Raw genomic sequence first — 22,234 nt, 5'->3', positions numbered from 1 at the left:
AGGGCTGGGTGAGATGTGAGGAGGGCTGGGTGAGATGTGAGGAGGGCTGGGTGAGATGTGAGGAGGGCTGGGTGAGATGTGAGGAGGGCTGGGTGAGATGTGAGGAGGGCTGGGTGAGATGTGAGGAGGGCTGGGTGAGATGTGAGGAGGGCTGGGTGAGATGTGAGGAGGGCTGGGTGAGATGTGAGGAGGGCTGGGTGAGATGTGAGGAGGGCTGGGTGAGATGGGAGGGGGCTGGGAGAGATGGGAGGGGGCTGGGAGAGATGGGAGGGGGGCTGTGAGAGATGGGAGGGGGGCTGTGAGAGATGTGAGGGGGGCAGTGAGAGATGTGAGGGGGGCTGTGAGAGATGTGAGGGGGGCTGGGAGTGATGGGAGGGGGCTGTGAGAGATGGGAGGGGGGCTGTGAGATGGGAGGGGGGCTGTGAGAGATGGGAGGGGGGCTGTGAGAGATGGGAGGGGGGCTGTGAGAGATGGGAGGGGGGCTGTGAGAGATGGGAGGGGGCTGGGAGAGATGTGAGGAGGGCTGGGTGAGATGGGAGGGGGGCTGTGAGAGATGGGAGGGGGCTGTGAGAGATGGGAGGGGGGCTGTGAGATGTGAGGGGGCTGGGTGAGATGGGAGGGAGGCTGTGAGAGATTTGAGGGGGCTGGGAGAGATTTGAGGGGGCTGGGTGAGATGTGAGGGGGCCTGGGTGAGATGTGAGGGGGCTGGGAGAGATGTGGGGGGGGGAAGGGCTGTGAGAGATGGGAGGGGGGCTGGGTGAAATGGGAGGGGGCTGTGAGAGATGGGAGGGGGGCTGTGAGAGATGGGAGGGGGGCTGTGAGAGATGGTGATGAGGGGGGTTAAATGAGATGGTGATGAGGGGGTGAGGAGATGAGGAGGAGGGTAGTGGTGGCGTATAGGGGGCTGAGAGGATGAGGGGGGTTGCGGTCTGAGGGCGTGTGCTTGCTGTGCCGTGCGCGCGCCAGTTATAGTTGGCTGAGGTTAGGGCAGGGAGCGTGGAACCGGCCGATGGGGGGGAAAGATGAGGAAAATAAAGATTTTACGCCACTACCACCACTGAAGTGTGTGTGCGTGTGCGTGTGTGTGTACAATGTTAATAAATAATTTATTAAAGCATTTCTTTATTTATTTCAAATGTATTTATAACACACACACACACACACACACACACACAGCATGCGTCACGTGCACGCGTGTTCGCACGGGCGCACACACTATAGAACGGCCCTGAGAATTTATAAACTTGTTCAAACAGTGTGTTTAAAATGTTTGCATGTGCAACATAATACCTCAATTTGTACATTGTGTGGCTATTTTCACTTCTAATTCGCCACACCTGTGGCTACATTGAAAAATAGGTTGCCCACCCGATCTATATGCTTTCTTGCAAACTCCATATCCGATTTAAGATGAGTCTTTTTGAGTAATAGCTTTCTTGCCACCTGGCCGTGCAAGTATGTATGTAGGGACCGGCTTATTGTTGGGTGTGAACATTCACTCACATCTCAGATACAGAACTTTGAAGCCAACAATGATCATGAGAGATTTACAGAGTGACATCCCAAACCAGTTTCCTGCTTGCCCATCTGCACAGTTTGGGAGAGCGACTTGATCTGGGTAGTAGTGTCTGGGTGTTATGATGCATCTTCCACTTCTTAATGATGGACTTCACTGTGCTGAGGGGGGAAATCAGCGCCTCTGAAATTCGTTAACCCTACTCTGTGTCAATCATTTTATCTGTGACTTGTTTCGAAAGTTCCTTGATTTTCACGGTTGCTTTGTTGAATCACTGAGTTGCAACTAGAAAGTATTTATATACCAGAGGGAAATGACCTACAAGTTAAACCACTTTTATTACACAAAGGCTGAAACAATTTCAGTCATTTTGTGACCTTTCAAACAATTCATTTGCACCTGAGCTGATTCAGGGCTGCAGTATTAAAGGGGTTGAATACAATCTGTTTTTCTCCGTACATTTTAATTTTTTTATTTTCTATAAGCATTTTCTAACTTAAATTACTTTGGAGGCGTTTTTGTAGATTCTACATGTAAAGTCTCATTTTAAAGTCTTGCGGAGTACACTCAGGTGCCAACAATTAACAGGGGGTAATTACTTCTGCAAGTCACTGTATGGCTTAAATATTTTTTTCTTCAAACTCAATTTCAAATGATAAACAGGTTCTGACTGATATTTGAAGAGGTGTGTCCTGGGATCACATGCCTTTTACAGAACACTGTTTTGCATGTGTCTTTTCTGGGACAAGGACAGTGGAATTAGTGTTAGTGCTGTTTGTTGACAACATTGCTCACTTGGTCACCAGGTGATGTGACTTTTAGCAAGGTTTCACGTGGGTGCCTCAACCTGTTACGCTAGTAATCCGATGTGCACTGTATCAATATATTCACAAACCACAACCTTTTCACCGGGTTTCAGAGCACATCATGTTCAGGGAGTTCATGTCTCAAGCAGCACAATGTGTTAGTAACTGCTTTGTGGGACATTCTCAATATTAGGAAATGCATGTGGATGTAACCCCCAGTGTCTGCAAGCAACACAGGACGCTGCCCCATAACTTGTATGCTCTCTACAGGACATGTGACTGTGATAAGACAGTAAGAGCTGGTGACGAAGGAGAGAATGAGGAGAGGGTGGTACCAGGAGGGGCAGCCATGACAGGGTCAGTCCATGCAGGACCCTGAAGAGAGAGGGAACTGCAGGGAGAGAGTTGCCCTACTGGACCAGTACATGCAGCAGGGGACAGCAGAAACCAAAACCTGAGATTGCAGAAGGAAGGAGACAGACAGAGGCTACAGCAGAGAGAGATTAGAGAGTCCAGCTGTGCAGGATTTACATCAGGTTGGAGTGGGTGAGCTACCCCACAAAGGATACAAGCTGCAGTTATATTTGCACCACAGTTTAATCTTTGTGAAGCGCAGGCCTGCAAAAAACACACACACACACACACACACACACACACACACACACACACACACACACACACACACGCACACGCTCCAACAATTGTGCTATCACACGAGTCTACAGGTCAGTACCACCAGGACTGGGAGGCCTGACAGAGATAAACTCTATAAACTGTTTTGTGCAGCATTCACACATTTATAGTTTGATTAAGTATAGGTGTATGTAGTGATTCTGAGGTTGAGACACAAAACTGTAATGAGAATTTTACATCAGGTAGTGTTAGGACCTGCTAATGGTCATGCATTGATGTGGCTTGCAGGATTATAACTCTTTGGCCAAAGGGTTCAACTAAATGACCCTTTTTCAAGAGAATATATAAGTATTTCCCTGTGTATTTTTGTCATATTGGATGTAGCATTGGGCTTTTCTGTCTTGTTGAAAGATAAACAGCAGAGAGATCTCATAAGTAGAACCTTTTCAATTTGGGTTAAGGTTGCAAGTGACGTACCTCAAGGTTAGGTACTGGGCCACTGCTTTTTAATGTGTTTATTAATTAATGACCTTGAGGTTGGCATAGAAAGTCTCGATATGTGTTCACGACACCATATTATGTACAGTAAAAATCAGAGCAGGATGCAATTTGTCTACAGAAGGACTTTGATAAAGTGGAAGCTTTGGCAGGTAAGTTGCAGATGAGGTTTAACACAGAAATATAAGGTTATACTTTTGGGAAGCAAGAATAAGCGGCCTACATGCAAACTAGATGGGTCAAAGTTAGGTCAATGCATGAAGGATTTAGAAGCGATTGTAGACAGCAGGCTTAGCAATAGTGCTCAATGTCAAGCAGTAACTGCAAAGGCTACAAGGAGGTTATTTTGCATAAAATGGTGTATGGATTGACGGGAAGACAGCATAATTTGTTAATCGTGTTAATATATATCCTTCGTAAGACCACCCCTTGAACATACTGTAGTGTATAATTTGGGGCACCACTCTATAGATAAAAGGAAAAAAACAGGCAAATTAACACACTGTATCCCTTTTTGCTTCTTGTCTCTTTTAAAATGGACCCCTATAAAAACTTATGCCTGCCATATTACAAGGCAATAACTATATACAAATATATTAAGGGTCAATACAAGTAACTTTGAAGAGAACTATTCATCCCAAGGACAGTACAAATGACACTGGGTCAACCCTTGAGATTGGAGAAAAGGAGTTTTCCCCAGCAGAAAAGTAAAAGGGTTCTTTACAGTAAGAGCAATTAAAAAATGTGGAAAAAAACACCCATGTAGACTGATGGCAGGTACAACAGATCTTACAGGAAAAGGTTACCTTTTTTTTTTTTTTTTTTAAAGAAAGGATAGGTATAGAGATATACAAAATACGGTAACAGGAAAGATGTTGATCTAGGAAGAAATCTGGAGTCATGAAGGAATTTATTTTTCCTCTTAAGACATAATTGTATAAAGTTTCACTGGGGTTTTTGTTTGCCTTCCTCTGGATCATTGTTCTGTAAACACAAATATAGGAGTAGTATCTCCATCTTGAAAATTTAACAAGGGTTAAATTTCATGGACATGTACAATAGCATATTTAACAGAATGTTTTTTTATTTATGGGGAATTAAGCGACTTGCCCCATTTTAGACAGAGCGTTCTCTGGCGTTGGAGTGGTTGGGTGTTTATTTTATTTTTTACTTTATTTTAAACATTTTCTTAAAATTATAAAGGTGAATGGGGAAAGATAAAAAAAGAAATAGGGATGAGGAAGTCATGGTACAATTCATATACATTTCTATTTGATCATAAATGTACAATTCAGATAAAATACATGTACATATTTACACGATCAAATTCTAATATATTGTGAAGATTCCCAGAGAAGCAAAATCTCAGGATTCAGCAAAAGATCCATTTAATAGACTTGATTTTTGCAAAATCACTCATTAGTGGAGGTTCTTCCTTTTTCCAGAAGTTAGCTATAGTGCATATGGTGTGAAGTCAATATTTGGAAACGTTTAGATATGTTTTGGGATTTGTTTTTATAAAATAATTATGTAAATGGATCTCTTTAAATTGTTTGATGGGTTAATTCTTCCATTAAATCAAAGATCTTGGACCAAGTCAGACGTTTTGGGACAAGACGACCAGATATGCATCATACTACCAACTTCACATCCTCTACAGCATCTACTGGAATTTTGTGGATATTTTACATATCCCATCTAACACTAGGCAACATAACATTTACATCTGTCACTAGGTACCAAAGTTGTAGGATGTTCTATCAATTCTCTTTTATATTCGTACAAATTAAAGCTGCAGTTCAGTCAATATCCTGCATGTGTGTTTTTTTTAATAAATCAGTTCGGTAGTAAGAAAAAATACTTTTAGCATTTTCTGTTTTTAAAAAAACAACTTTGAAAGACCAATTTTCTTGTATTATATTTTAACAGCCATTTGCTAAGGCACTGACCCTTCATGTCCTGTCACAAGCCCTGGCCCACCCCTTTGTCAGCACTGCCCTCCCTCTAGCACAGCGGTGCACAAACTGTGGGGCGCGACCCCCAGGGGGGGCGCGAGACTGCCGGTGGGGGGGGCGCGGGGTTTACAGAGGCCCCGCGCGCTTCCCGAAGGCACTTAAATTAAGTGCCCGGGGAGCTGCAGGGCCTCTGTAAACCATACTTACCCGTGACTCCGGCGGCTTCCTTCTTGCGTTGCCATGGCAACGCGGCGGAGGTCATGTGACGTCACGTTGCTATGGCAACGTGACGTCGTGACGCCGGAGGGCGGGTCAATGGTGGTATGGGGGGGCGCGGAAGAGAGGGGACCGCCGGCAGGGGGGCGCAGGGAAAAAAGTTTGCGCCCCCCTGCTCTAGCACATGTCAGTGCAGAATTGCTCATGAATATTCATGAGCTTCCACTGACAGACAAGCAGAATATAAACAGATCCCTTCACTAATTGTGTCACCAAATTTCGACCTATCAATACATGGAGAACGAATTGACCTGCAGCTATACAGTTCTTTAGGTAATTAGAGATTGCCCACATGAAACTATTGAAGTAAAAAAAAAAATAAATAAATAAAAATAAAAAAAAGACTGAATTGCAGCTTTAAGCTTTCAAGAGTTTGTGGATATGGCTTCCCATTCTTCTAATGGTATACTCAAAAGTCATTATTTTTCCGATTTAAATATATATAATAGATACATGCTTTGTAAGAGAAGGTACACACGCTTTCATAAAGGAAGAATCCATGCACAATTATTAAAAAGGCAAAAATGTCTCCCAATCTATTTCTAGGTAAATTCAGAGAGCGTATGAAAAGTCTTCGTTGTAGGAAGCGGAAAAATTCAGATTTGGTAAGATTACATTTTGTTCCACAATCAAAACAAATGTTAGTCTTAATTACAGCTTCTTGCCAAGAGGAGATATTTCTGTATTCACATCCACCTGGAAATTGTGGATTAGAAAATAATGGGAACATTGGGGATTTGAGTTAGACCAGATTTTTGGCCCATTTGTCGTAGTAGGAGAGAAAGAAATTGACAGAATGTCACAAATCTCTGGCCAGTTTTGATTTGGGAAACCAAAGTATATTTTTTAATGGGGTGGGGGATTATGTGCCCTCAATTTCCACCCATCATTTGGGATTTGTTTTGGAGTGCCAGTCAATAATAGGTGAAAATTATGCAGCTGCTAGGTAAAAGTTTAAAGTAGGAAGGGCCAAACCAACGTTTACAAATCGGTCTCTAAAATAGTCAGAGGTTCTTGATTTCTTTCAAAACCATTTGAATTTATTTTTGATTAAAAAATATTCAACGCTCTGATGAATAGAAACTGGAAGGGCCCAAAAAAGGTACAGTAATCTGGGAAGTAAATGAATCTAAAGTTGTGGCAATTCTACACAGCCAGGAAATCTCCAATTTGTCCCATGAATTTAAATCTTTTTAGAAGTGTCTTAAACAAGGTGTGCTAATCTTCTGTGATCAGCAAAATCTTTAGTAATATGTATGTCCAAGTATTTTAATGAACGATATTTCCAACAGTAAGAAAAAGAGTATTTAAGGATGGTCTCTGTATTGCAATTGATTCCTACAGCAAGAGCGTCTGATTTAGTAGTCATTTTAATATCTGATATTCTACTAAAAGTATTTAACGATTTTTGTAAATTTATTAACAAAATCAATGGATTTGTTAACATTAAAATGATGTAATCTGCAAATAAGTTTAATTTATATCCAGTTTGTCTCTATTTAATTCCCGAAACATCTAGATTTTCCTTATTTCTATAGATAGCAGTTCAATAGCCAAAGCAAATATCAAGGGACAAAGAGCATACCTGGAGTGTACCATTTGATATGGGTAAGGCTCCGAGAGGAAGTCTACTGCATTAATCCTCACTGTAGGAGTACTATATACAAGGCAGATATCGCTCCCAATCTCTCAATGAATCCAAAAGGCCCTTAATGTTTTTAAAATATATTTCCAATTTAATCTGTCAAAAGCTTTCGCTGCGTCAAAGGAAAGGAGGAACATGGGAATCTTTTGGGAACGTGCATAATGAATACGGTCGATATTGCTCCTGCTATCTGCTGCTTGTATCCAAGAAAAAAAGTCCCACCTGGTAAGGGTGGATCAAAGAAAGTATTTACAGGCATACCCCGCATTAACGTACGCAATGGGACTGGGGCATGTATATAAAGCGAAAATGTACTTAAAGTGAAGCACTACCTTTTCCCACTTATCGATGCATGTACTGTACTGCAATCATCATATACGTGCATAACTGATGTAAATAACGCATTTGTAACAGGCTCTATAGTCTCCCCGCTTGTGCACAGATTCGGTACAGGTAGGGAGCCGGTATTGCTATTCAGGACGTGATGACAGGCGCATGCGTGAGCTGCCGTTTGCCTATTGGGCGATATGTACTTACTCGCGAGTGTACTTAAAGTGAGTGTCCTTAAAGCGGGGTATGCCTGTACTCCAATCTAGTTGCTAGAATCGTTGCATACAATTTTATATATCTTTATTAAAGATATTGGTCTACAATTTAAGCAAATGTATGGTCTTTTCTTTCTTTAGGGAGAGATTATGATTGCTTGTAACATTTCTGAAGGGAGTTTTGCTAGAGACATACATTTAAACATCGAAAGATGGTGAGGGGCTAATAAATCCGTAAATGTTTTGTAATATTTGTTAGAAAAGTCACCTGGGCTGGGTGATTCGGAAGTGTAAGTTCTTTAATAGCGGATGGCACCATGTATTTGGAGTGTCTAATTTTATTTTGGCCATTTCGCAAACATTTGGAATAGGGATATTAGTTTAAAAAATATATATATCTATAAAAAAGGTCTAATCTTGTAGTGTTCTCGTTTTGATTGAATTATCTATCCACCACTAAGAAAGTTGCCAATTTAGAATAATAATCTTTAAATAAAATGTGTTTATAGTACATGATTATAGATCAACTTCTATTAGAAACCAAAAAGATGGACTGATCTAATGTAATTTAATGTCTTTCAGCATTGGTTTGCTTGCAGTTTATCTGCTTTATGACCTTTGGTAGAACATTTTAGTTTTGTCCATTTGAGTGATTTTTCTATTTTTCCCAAAAGTAGTGAATGAAGTTGATTTTTAATAGCTGTGCTGTTACAGATCAGCAGAAGGAACAAAACAAAATCAAGTGTCACCAGGACTTTTCGGCTCCCAATATATCCTCTGCCATGAACAGTAGTACAATGGTGAGCACATGACATATGCAACAAGAGTTAATACAAAAGGCCAACTCGTTGCCCCACCTTTCTCCTTTGCAAGATACTTAAAAAGGAGTTCATATTTATCCTCTTTTACAATATACAATTTATCCACTGCCACGAAGAAATATTAAATACGTACTTATTTGCAGAGTCTCTGGTACCTGTTTATTACGGAAAAACCTAATACACAAATCTGTTGTAGCAAAATGTGTCCAAAAATGTAATTTACTCTACAACGTGTGCAACAGTTCAATCAGAGCCCAAAGTATTACTTATTCAAGGTTGACTTTAATATTCAAAAATACAGTGCTTAGGTTACAGGAAGATTAGAAGAACCAACAGAAATCTCTATACAGTACGTTATCATATGTCATATGTTCTTCCCAGAAAGGTCATTAGTGTAGAAAAGATGAAAATTCAGGCGTCTGATCTCAAAACACACCTCTGTTGAATTCTGATTTCATAACTCCCTGACAAGACTTTATACTATTCTTCTCTCATTGAAAACATAAGCTCACCAATGTCGTCAATCAGCTCTGGTTGACATTTACGACTTAAAAAGAAAAATCTTTAAAGTGTGCCTCATTATCTAAAAGGCTTCATACCTTTGTTTCTATGATATTTAGACACACCATCTTCACTGTTGCATTTGTGTACTTAAAATTCACATTTGACTATGAAATATGACCATATAACTTCTATTTTTATATGAGAAGCAGATAACCGTCATTGGCACCTTTTATGAGATGGCATCATTTGATTCGTCTAATCGCAATAGTTACGAATATCTATTTTTTATTCTTACAAATTGTGGTCACACCCACAATTTCAAATGTATTATCTTTTCCTCGCTCTACATAACCAGTCCTATAAACTAGGACTAGGCAAAGGTTTAACAGGCCATAAAAACAATTATTGTATTTTAAAGACAATATGTACCCTATATTAACCCCTTGTGTTCCAGATTAAATTAAAATACTTGGTATATCATGATACTATTAGGACAGTGAATATTAACCACTAGTGTAACAACAGAAAAAAAACTTCATATTGCAGGATATGGGAAGTAGAACATTGCATCTGCTAATTGTTGGTAAAACACAGTTTAAGAGTACCCTCAACAAAAATAACTTACATTAGAACAGAATATTACAGGAAGTTCAGACGTGTGTGAAAAAGGCAAACGAGAAAATACTGTCCAAGTTGTCATTTTAAAAATGGGACATTTATGGACATCCTTATGAAGGCAGAACCAAACAGGCCAAAACGTTTAGGTATTTAACAATTCAGTACATATTGAAAAATCCCCCCTTACTCAATTTAATGACATTTTCACTTGAAGTATCACTTCATCTTTAAGTTCCACATTCCTGCAGGTGAAAATAAAAAATACAAAGTAAGATATTAAAGATCACCTGTCTGTACAGCTGCTAGAAACGTTCTGATAAATACACCAGAACGATATGGAGCCCACAAGTGCACATATGTCACACGTCAGCTGTCCAACCAAATCCAGCAACCTGCAAGACAGAAACAGCAATTACCAAAGGGCTAGAGCAAATTATAAAGATAAATAACAGATCTACCAACAGATTCTGGTGAATGTTAATTTGATCATTTTTATTACTTGGCAAGATGTATGATTAAAAAGGTAGATTATTGTAGAGGAATGGTCAAACTACTAAATTCCCTGTAAGTAGTGAGACTAGAGATATCTCATTTCACAGAAATTAAACATACAGGTGGGCCAAAAGGGAACATTAAAACAATGAATCAAAACTCTTCTATACTCTTTCTACGGCTGAAGTGCAAATCCACAGACCTTGCAAATCTTGCAATGCTCAATCTACCCAGTTACTGTTAAAAGTGCACAAACAGGTAGGAATCAAATAACCTCATCACTGGGATAACTGAAACATTTAGAAATCCCCCCCCCCCCCCCCCGCTCTCCCAACAACAAACCATATTTAGAGTGCTTTTCTGTAAAGGAGGGTTTTTAGACTAAAATATAAAGAAAGGTTTAAGTCATTTTTACATTTTTCCTCAAATAAGTGTCAAGATTAAACCAATGAAAGCTATCACTTCAAGCTGAATGTGGCTAAAACAGAGCTTATATGCCTTTCCAAACCATGCCCTATTGTTCCTGGGTAATAGTAACACCCGCAAGTACATTGTACTCTTCCCTGTCTCCCCTCACATGAACACTTACATTATCCTTCCGATTCTTCCTCTGCGACATCGCAAAAATAAGCAGATTCCTCTGCCCCACCTCCACAACACAACAACACAAATGCATTCCCTTGTTCTCTCCCATATTGATTACTGCAACATTCCTTTAATCTGGTCTGTCACACTGCTCTCTCCCTTACACTTCATAAATGTTGCTCCTCGAATTATCTCCTGCGCTTCGAGACATGTATCTGCATCTGACCTAATTAAATCTCTGCTAGCTTTCTATTAAACTCCATATAAACTACTACACCTCCATATACCGTCTCTGAAATCTGATCTCAACACTATGGCTAGGTCCCCGCTGCAGCGCCCGGTATGGCGTGCACTGCGGGGACAAGAGCCGCCCCACAATGGGGCCGGGCCCACTACTGGGGTTGGCCGCCGCTTTGCGCGGCCAGATTTGTATGAAGACAGAAAAAAAACTGTTCAGATCTGGTGACGGAGCACTGGCCACACCCATGCCAATGAGGGCAAACCTGCCAGATGATGTCATGGCCGCACCCCCTGCAGCTCTACACAGACAGGGGAATAGATCTGCAAGCGCCGACACCGGGGACTAAGCCTAGGGTCCCAGGGAGCGCACGCGCGTGAGCAACGGAGCGCTTTGCAGCGCTCGTGGCCTTCAGCCGAGCGATCCGAGGACTAAGGATCTGATACGGCGAGGAGGCGTGGTGGGGTCGCGACCATAACGTCACGCGGCTGGGTCACACTCATTGGCTGAACCTCCATCGCTCGGACGCCACAGAAGTAGTAACATTTCTTAACTTCTCAAAATGTAGTCACGCCACTCGCGCTTGATCATGTGCGCGCACGCACTGACTGGGGCCAGCCCCAGAGGGCCGTATCTTGTTCGCACCATCGCATGCGCAACCACGAGCAGTGGGGACAAGGCCTTAGTCACCTCTTGCGGTCAACGCAAGGTTGTGTCATCTATATTCATTTTACCTCTACAGCGCTCACATCTTAAACCTCTCCCCATATCTCCCCGCTTCTAGAACTCTTAGGCATGTAACATAGTAAGCGCAGGCGTTTAGTGCTATAGGCCAAACAGTGAGACGCGTGGCCATGATGTCAATGGTAGGCCACACTGTGATTTGCTCAGTGTCAAAGCAGCCGCTTGAAAATACATATTTCTTTGTATTTCCACACAGCTGCCACGTCAACGCTGTCTGCCATGCATGTCGGCACGGGATAAACTGTCATAGGGAGACAGGTATTTATCATTGCCACGCACGCCTGATAGACGAGATGCGGATCATTTTGGGGGGCATGGCCGTGACGTCACGGAACTGGTTTGTCCTCATGGGACAAACTGCTCACGTGACCCGGCCATCGCGCTGCAAAGACCAACGCTCACACGTAGTATGGACACTCCAATGCATTTACATTCATTTGCTCGTGATCAGCATGGACCTGGCCTTACACTCAATATTTGCCAAGCACCTCCACTTCCTGTTCTCAAAGCACTGCCGAAGGCTCACCTCAGAAAAGAATCAGAATTAAATTATATATGCCTAGATCAGGGGGTGGAAAAATCCCAGGCGCCTAGTCACCTTAAATGTCGCCCCTGAAGTCTGTCCCGATTGCAGCACTGACTAACCTGTCACTCACCGCCGCAGCCAGCAACAGCTTTCCCCAGTATGCTTTCATGTCTGATGCAGTCGGGTTGAGACACCGCCGCGTTGCTTAAGGCTGTTTTTATAGTAAGCGCTGGTGCGCATGGTGGTGCGTGTGCACGACGTGAGCGTTTTGTGCCTATAGTCCAAACGGTGACGCGTGTGTATAGGGGGGGTGGCCATGACGTCAGAAGGGTAGGTCTCAATGTGATTGGTTCACAGTGTCACGTGGCGAGCCAACAGCGCGAAAATACAAATTTCCTCAGATCTGCCACGCCAACGCTCACGGCCGTGCACGTCTCAACTATATCAACGTCAGGCTCACACATGCAATTATCATTGACGCATGCTCACTATATTACAGGCCTAATGTGGAGTGCAGGGGGAACAGGGAGGGAAGCGGAGAGTGGGTGGAAGAGGTGAGCGGGAGCACTTTAGGGCTCTGCTCACCGCTGCTCTCAATTCACACTGAGCTGGTGAGGAGTGCATATCAGTGTGCCCGAGTCAGCGTGTCACTGACAGAGCTGACAACGGGTGGGCATGATGGTAGGAACGCCACCCCACTACCCCCCCTTGACAAAAACGCCCGCTCCTAAGTATTTTATATTTTTGGCCATCCCTGGTTACAGAGTCCAGAGTCCAGATACACTAGACATCTAGATTAAACTTTTACCATGTCTGGAGTGTCCCAATATACCACTTAGATTGTAAGCTCTTCAGTGCAGGGCAGCTTTGCCTTATGTTGTCATTTTGTTGCTGCTCTTACCACTGTTCTTAGTTTATTTTTCCTGTATTGTAATTTTTAACGCCACCGTAAGTGCAAACGTGGTGGTGTGGTGTACCTCTCACAGCAAGATAAGTGATAGAAAGATGGAAGTGAATATAACCTGAAATGTGTCTATAAAGATTCAGAGTGGATGGTATGTCATTGCAGTAGCTAAAGGCACAAAACACAGAGTGTGCGCGCCGAGCATGTGCATTTTAAGTGAAACTTCTTTTTGTGTTGTCGCAGAAATTGTATATTTGTGATTGTTTTGATTTTTAAGTAAAACCACCACCATTTCAGTGCCAAAACGCAAAGAAGTTGGACTTGGAACACGCGTGCGCGGCACACAACCCGTTTTACCTATTTGTACCTTCTATATGTATAGTAACTGAATTCCTCGTGTGCAGCGCCTGAGGCATGTGTGCCCAGCCGGTGCCTACTGCGGCGGCGCACCCGGCGCCTATAGAGCAGGAGCGCCGAGCTGTCAGCAACGGCTTCTGCGCGCCGAGCATGAGGCCTCCAAATCCGCGCCAGCTGCCATAACGACCTCTTCTGCCAGCAGTGACGTCACTTCCGGGATGCACTTCCGTCACCAGCAAGGCAATTTAATCCAAGGGAAATTTTTGTTTGGTAGTTGCCAGCATAGAAGTTTCACTTCAAAAGGTGCAACCACAAATATATTATACCGTAAATGCTGCTTATATTAAAAGGAATCCAAGCCAACAAAGGTATGAATGTTAAATATTTAGCCATTTTACAGTTGTAGCGAAACAAAGCAATTTAAAAACGAATTTAAAAAAAGCAAAAAAAATTAGAATGTCAAATAGAAATAGCCATGTTAATCCAATTGCAATAGCGCAGAGTAAATTAGTACTTCGGTATTAAGCGATAAAAAAAAGTTATTTGGACTATTGATTATAATCATGTCAATATTACTGCAGAAAGTAATACAATAATGTATGTAATCAAGATCAATAAGGAACTTTCGGGAAACGGGGTATTACCCGAAACACAGCAAGACAATATATTTCAGAGAAGTCACCAATCTACGCTGTTTTAACAGGAAACATAATGCGGCAACGAATGTTCTCATTTAGTGATAATACATCAAAATATACACCGAGACCAAATACAGGCATACCCGCTTTAAGTACACGCGAGTAAGTACATATTGCCCAATAGGCAAACGGCAGCTCACGCATGCGCCTGTCATCACGTCCTGAACAGCAATACCGTCTCCCTACCTGTACCGAATCTGTGCGCAAGCAGGGAGACTATAGAGACTGTTACAAATGCGTTATTTACATCAGTTATGCACGTATATAACGATTGCAGTACAGTACATGCACGGATAAGTGGGAAAAGGTAGTGCTTCACTTTAAGTACATTTTCACTTTACATACATGCTCCGGTCCCATTGCGTATGTTAATGCAGGGTATGCCTGTACCCACTAACACGAAACATTACTACGCATGGTTTGTAAACGACTACTACAACAAGGCCAAGCATCATCTAAAGAAAATACAGTCAACATATGCCACAGCACAGACTAAGCCAGCAAAAAAATTATATATAAATATATCTACAAGATGCATACAATCTAGATATCGAGACTTTTGATTATACAATTATTCAATGCATAGTCATTTCATACTAATTGCAGTAAGATTTACAAAACATTTTACATAAGAATTGAAAACCTACTACCAAAGTGAGCCACGAGCAGTCATACATTTAAATAAGGTCATTTTTGGCAAATTAGTTTTCCAACCCCAACATTATACACAGTGTGTGTTGTCACAGTGTGAATTAGGATCTACCATTTTAAAGTGCTCTAATCTCCCTGGATCCTAGAAAGATGGAAGCAGAACGAAAACACAAAATAAAATGGTTCTGCTTTCATTAGGGTTGCACCTGTATCAGAAAAAATAATCACATTTGTAAACTGTAGAAGGGACCTTTCAAAGTTGTTCATAAATAGCACTTGTAGAGTTTTAGTATAAAACAAAAAGTTTTGCGTGTTTATGTGTAGAAAGGGGAGCCAATGGTGGAGTAGTTAAATTAGTTTAACAGCTCACACGATTGTGTGAGATTTTGAAAGCTAACATACAAATGATCAAGTATATATGTGCACATAAACAGGGGAGACCTTCATCTGGCAGTGGATTGACAAGAGCTGAACATGAGGATATCAAATATATTTTAGGCTAAGCACCTGTATGTAAATACACAAGTGTGTGGGATTTCTTACTGTTATTTATCTCTGAGTCCTTCCATGACATTACAATGGGTTTTATGCCCCTCCTGTGTGGTAGGACCACTTTTGTCAAAGCAGATAAAAAGGCTCCTGTTACCTCAGATCCCCAATCATACGCTTAGCCAAGCTGCATAGGCTTTCCTCAAAGTCTACTACATCAATAGTAGAACTATTTTGTAACAGAAAAATCCTTTACTGTTATGGAGGAACTCTGAGAAATATACATTTCTTACTTTTATACCGCTCTGTATTGTCCCCTATGAACATACACACAATGGGTACCAAACCAATCACAATTAAGAGTAAGAAGCTTCTGTAATATAGCTTGTAAAGCCTTTGTTCTAAATCATGCCTCCTCCAAGGCAGACATCTTATTGTGCCAAATGAACATATTATGCGAAGACCATGTACTTAGCTCTGCAAGTGTCTTCTACTGAGGCAACGGCCTTGTTGGCCCATCAAGTAGCTATGGCTATAGTAGAATGAGTCTTAATTAATGGACAAACTAGATGTCTGAAGCCTCGTGGATGCATAGTTTGATCCATCTAACGATGGAAAAGAGGCAGAAGAGTCTTCTATTTCCTGAAAACAAATAATCGATCAGATTTCATATAATGCTGCGACTTAACGAGACAAGACTCACTACATTAAGCAATGCAAATGCTCTTTTATACCCTTGGGATTAGGAAAAAATGAAGGAAGAATTATGAAATCAATGATTCATATAAAAAGGCAAAGACTACTTTAGGAAGGAATTGAGGCACAGGCCACAATCTTATCCTGTTGAATTCGAAAAAACCATGGTGCTTTACAAGGTAAATACAGAATATTTGGAGACTAATTAATACGAGCTCCATATTAGAGAGGCCCACTTGAGAGCACGTCTGGCTGTAATAGCTGATAAAACGTAACCTTTGATATAGTTAAATAATTCAAACTAATTAAAATAATTACTGGTGAGATGGTGAAGTAATTAGTTTAAAAAAAAATTGGGAGGAGGATGAGATGGAGGTATACACTACATAAATCAAGCAGGCATTCTAGATGTAATGGGATTCTCAATATAAAAGTTGATTGTGGGGTGTGAAGATGGGGCTCTCTTACTGGTAAATACCAAGATACAATTACAGGTAGGCTACCCGTTTGATTTTTGATTTTTTTAACTAATTACTTCATCTCTCCAGAAATTATTTTAATTAGATCAATAAGGATTAAGTTGCATCAGCTTTTACAGCCAGGTGTGTGCTCAAGTGGACCTCTCTAATTTGGAGCTGGTCTCTTCATTAGTCTCCAAATATCATGTGTTTGTATTTTATTAGGTCCGCATAGATGCACCTTGTTCAATATCTATACAAAATGATCTCATATTCAGAAGCAAGAGTGGTGCAAGTTTCTCCGTGTTCTCCTTGTCTTTACAAGATAAAACCTTTAATTCCTCAATTCTTCTGGCTGAACAGCCGTAAGGAATACTGCCTCGAGTAGGCAATTTATGTGAAAGTTGAAGCAATGGTTCAAAACGAGCAGAAGATGATGTTTGTAAACAATATTTAAATCCCAAGTCAGAATGAGAGGATGAATTCGAAGCCTATGCTTCTCTGCTGCTTTAAGAAAACGGGCTACATCCCCCTTTTGTTAGATAAAGAGGTATCGGAGAACACTCCTAAGGCTGTAACAGGGACTTTAAGAGAATTAAAACCAAGGCCTTTACCATACCCACTCTGCAAAAATTCCAGCATGGGAGGAGATCCAGTTTGTCAGATCCAAGCCTTGCGTAATACACCACTTGGAAACAGTCCATAACCTATGGTATATTTTGGATGTGGATTACTACCTGACGCAGAGCATAGGCTGAACTACATGTTCCGACAAACCGTTGCTCTTTAAAACACTGCCTCTAAATCTTCATGCCGTCAAAGCAAAGAATGTTGGATTTGGATGTCTTATTCGGCCTTGTGTGAGAAAATCCACTAGGAGTAGAAGCTTCCAGGGAGTCTATGGACATCTTTAGTAGGTCCGCAAACCATGGCCTCCTTGGCCAAAATGTTGCTTGACAATAGCCTCTAATTCCGCTTTCCTGATTTGTCAGAACTCTCTAAACCATGGACAGGAGGAGGAAATATGTATACTTATGGAAAGTTCCACTGCATCGACAATGCTTTTGTAAAGGTCGACCTTTCGTCAATATTCCGGGAACAAAAAACTTGGGGATGTTATGCAGAGCGGTTATAGGTAGGGGTTATATGGAGCAATAGGACTTATAGGGAGCAGTTATATGGCACTAGATTATGTGCAGCCCTTTTAGGGGCTGACGGGCCACACAACCAGCATTTAATGTATATAATCTTGCCAACGACTACCTTAAGCGGAAATTCCCACTGGTTGGTACCTTCATCAGAAAAGAGATACATTCTTTTAAAATGCTTTGTGATTGAAACTTTGTCTGGGTGTAGTCTCAATTATATTTCTGACTACTTGGTGAAGAGGACAAACACTGTTTTTGAGGGTCAAGAAATACCCAAGCCAGTGTTAAGATCCTGTCTGACATCCTTGATGTCCATAGCTTGTCTCCTACACTTAATGAGCTTATCAACAAATTTCTGCATTGAAAGTTTCTAGGATTTGTGCAGCCTCTGTCTTCTTTAGGTTTAGATTGTTGCCAGTCAAGAGTAATAGGTAGCTTGCATATCAGTCTTCAGAAGGGGATCATGATCTCTTATGAGACATAACCACAGCTTCCAGTCTGAGAGCCTCAAGTCTCCAACAGAGATTTCAGCCATGAAAACTCCATCTGAGAGAGACTAAATGCAGGTGGGGAAAGCTCTCGTAGCATAATTAGCTAACTTGGCTTCACATAAGGCACATGTACAGCTCTTAGAATTGGTTGTGACCTTCTCAGGCCTACAACCCACCTCAGGAGAAGCATTAATAGCCGATTTAGTGCTCAGGAAGCAGCAGCGACACTGAAAAGGACCTCCTCTTATCTTCTATGCTTCTCCCAGGAGTACAGCTGCGAGACACAACCTCTTAAGACATTTGTGTGTCAAAACGAGGAGTCTAGGCTTATTTCAGGTAACTGCAACCGGCACTTCCGGTTTGTGCCACCCGGTCTTTGGCCCGATGGAAAATGGCACCAGAGGCATACTAGACCACCTTCCACTATTCACGGATCCAGTCAGCATAGGCAGGCGACTGCATTAGAGGCTCAGACCTTGATTAGCGGCTCCAGATGGTTTTGCGCAGCATTCGAGCAAGCGGGGGGACCAGGCTTCAGAGGCTGTGAATCCAGCCAATTTGCACAGCCAGGAACGGCATGAAACTGACTCAAATAGAATGCATTTCAGAACTCTGATGATTTGTATATGGATGGAAACAGTAAGCCAGGAGACCCCCTGTAACTTCAATCTTTTGTTCTTGTTGGAGATTCTGAGAGAATGTCTACACACGTAGGTAGGGAAATTATGACTGGGGATCTGAGGTGAGAGGAGCCTTTTTAAAAATCGCTGGAGATAGGGGTATAACACTCATAAAAGGGGAGTTGAGGGGCGGGGCAGAGGAGAGAGCGCGATATAATCACACACTTCTTGGACTTAAAAATTGGTAATCATGCAGTAGACATACTGAACCATGCATGCAAAGCACATCTAGCGTCCAATGATGTCAGCACAACACACTAATTACCACCTCTTGAATCACAGTTACCCATCATTTATGCAGTAGTTGATTACTTAATGCTTAAAAAAGCAGTAGTTCTTTGTGATTCAGCAAAACAATATTTAAAAAAAAGATATTGAAATCACTGTATAGAGTAAGTTATAGAAAAGCACGGTTCAGTAATTACTTGAATGAAAGCAGCAGTCGAATGACCAGCAAGGGAATAATAATTTGACTATCGACTTGAAACAAGATAAACCTTATGGCATTTCTATAAACACACTGTACAAGTACATATGAAAATCAAGAAAATCATATAAACAAAGGGACACGTGCCCAAAAGGCACACAGCACTCTGACTGAACACATTACAAAAATCATTAAATCCTTGGGCTGAGGCCCCGCTGCCTCAGTCAGCGCGCCCGCACTGCATGCAGCCGGTGCCTGGAGAGGCAATTGACTGCTACCTGCGGTCCATAGGGAGCAGGTTGGGGGGTGGCATGGTTTGAGCCGAGGGCTGCAGCGGGGGTCTCCCGGGCTGCAGCGAACCCCCACACATGCCCCTCTGCTGCTCACTTTCCGTGCTGCTCCTCGAGACACACACACACGAGAGATAGTGTTGCCATGCTGTACAGAGGACAGTGCAGATCAGACCTCCCTCCTGAAGCTCCAGGCAGCTCCCCAGCTCATTGGCAGACTGCCGCCCCACGTGATGCGTCAGTGCAGCAAACCACCGGGAGCTTGCCGCTCCGGCGGGCTGACACGTCACAGCACGCAGTCAGCCGTGTCAGAAGGCGGCAGCAGGGACCAAGACACTTGGGGTAAGGTGTGGTGACCCGCGCGCACGGGGCCGTGTGCGCCGCCAATCGCAGCAGGGCCTCAGCCATACAGGGAAGGAAGCAAAGTCTGGACAGTAATTCCTTAGGACTCGTCCAGGCTCCCCACTGGCGTGCTGAGGCGCGCTGAGGCTCAGGGAAAGCGGGTGCTTTCCCTTGCGGTTGCTTGCCCTGCGCGCCGTCCGGGGGCGGCCAGTGACGTCACGGAGCTGGTTCGCCCTCATTGGGCGAACCGCTCACGTGACCGGCCCTGCGCTCCGGCAAGCGCGTGAATTTTAAAATCTGCTAAGACCTACGCTTCCGCGCGCTTGCGGAAGTGTAGGCGAGCCCCTACTAAAGCCGCTCTAATTGCGGCTGTAGGGGCTCAGTGCCAAGCATGAGCGAGCGTCCGCACGCTTCAGCGAGCAAGCGCTTACCATGGACGAGGCCTTACTCTGCAATGCATTATTTGCCCTGCTAGCAACGAAGAGTTTAAAGCAGCACTGTTTGACATTTCTTTAGCATTCTTTTTTTTACTTCTATTCTCTAAAATAGAAGTAATAAAAGACCTCAATAAATATTCTCTTGCCTTTTTCAACCCTGTTTTTATTCTTTAATGCTTTTATCTCCTGAAAGGAGAATCATATTTTAAGATTAATGGGAAGGAAGGGGAGAATCTTACCCTGGGGTTCATCACTGATGGCCCACTAAAATAGTGTATATTATGAAGGTCTGATGACAGTACCCAGACTCACCAGAGGCTTTGGTGCCTTCCTCAAAGGGGGCACTACATTCCTAAATACTCTCTCCTCCCCCCCACCCCCCATGAGTAGCAGATTAAGGTGAAAACAGGGTCACCACCAAGTCTAAAAGGTATTTACTAAATATAAAAGATATCCTGGATCTGATTCACAAAAATAATGAATATATATCTTTGCGACATTGGAAACCTGATGGATTGAATGATACTCAACAATCCACGATTGTGAGGGTGCAAACATCAGATATTTGTTTGCCCTTCAAAATTAGGAGTAGCTCTGTCAAGACTAATCTCTACACCTGTGTTAATTAGGCAGGTTCCATTATTTTAGGTATTATAGAAAAAAGTTATGGGGGATTTTTTTTATACTTATTTATTAAAATATAAAACTCTACAAGCTTTAAAAAGGTCATTAGCGAGTGTTGAGGGGGAGTTCGGAACACCTCAGAAGGTGAGCTTATTAATATGTTCTTAATGTAGGGATTTTTAGTATAAAAACCATGCATTTGGGATACAAATTGTGAATTCAACAGGGGAGTGTTCGATGCTAACAAGACACGCAAAGTGTCTCATTTCCAAATTCACAAGCTCTTAGACAAAACTGAAATTATTTGGCAACGTATTTACATTCTGTTTTGATCGTAGTTACTTTATAAAACTGTCTGCATATATTATACTGTATGTTTCTTGCAACATTGTTTTCTGTAATTTAGCACTGTACTACTTTTGTATAATAAAATGTAATAAGTACAGGTGGTCCTCTGTTATCCAACGGAATCCGTTCTGGAAAGTAATGTTGGATAGTTATTTTTTCTTTTTTTTTTTTTACACATGCAGGATATTGCATGCATTGCTCCTTTAATTACATATTTTTCTTAACAGGACCAAAACCACTGCAAGTAAAAATTGACACTATTTGGTGGTGGCAGCGATTTAAGCTACATATTGTGACGGATTGATGCGAGATATTCATCACTTTGGGAACCCTGCGGGGAGATTAGCGAGTCAGCTATATAGATGTGTGTATTAACCATTGTCACATACTCAAATCTACAGTTCATGACCGGTCACAGTGAACAATTGGTACATAACCAGCAATGTTACCTACCAGGTCAATTTCAGATTGTGCCCCAGTGTCACATAGGATGCCATCAGAACTGCAGTTCATGGGTAGTGTGTCACAAGGAAAGGGGGTGGAGTACATTTTCCTTGGCTTTAGACAAAAGTATATACGGCTGAGAGCTCAGATATCATGAATAGTAAAATTACCACTATGTTTATCCAAGCAAAATGGGCCTTTGTCCCTTGCAAATGTTGTGCAAACTTTAATTGACCTCAAAATATGTTTCCGAATACTATAACGCAGGAGAGCACCTTTATAGATGGTGAAAGGCTTCCCAGAAAATCTTTGCAAGGAAGTAAAATGCCTCCGCACAAAACCTCACTC

General features: G+C 42.1%; 1 protein-coding gene across 4 annotated transcripts in view; it reads right to left on the bottom strand.

Moving 5' to 3' along the window:
* LARP4B (La ribonucleoprotein 4B) overlaps nt 1-22,234 on the bottom strand; it is an 84,937-nt gene that overhangs the window by 56,275 nt on the left and 6,428 nt on the right. For 3 of the 4 annotated variants that reach the window (XM_075587801.1, XM_075587803.1, XM_075587804.1), the window contains exon 2: nt 10,105-10,209. The exons of the other annotated variant lie outside the window; for it this stretch is intronic. The gene's annotated coding sequence lies outside the window, so the exon portion shown is untranslated. The remainder of the gene's footprint in view (nt 1-10,104; nt 10,210-22,234) is intronic. 4 annotated transcript variants of the gene reach the window in all.

This window comes from Ascaphus truei, chromosome 2, assembly GCF_040206685.1.
Source record: "Ascaphus truei isolate aAscTru1 chromosome 2, aAscTru1.hap1, whole genome shotgun sequence".
NCBI classification, from domain to species: Eukaryota; Metazoa; Chordata; class Amphibia; order Anura; family Ascaphidae; genus Ascaphus; species Ascaphus truei.
The sequence above is the reverse complement of the archived record's forward strand: the minus strand, read 5'-3'. Positions and strand labels throughout refer to the sequence as shown.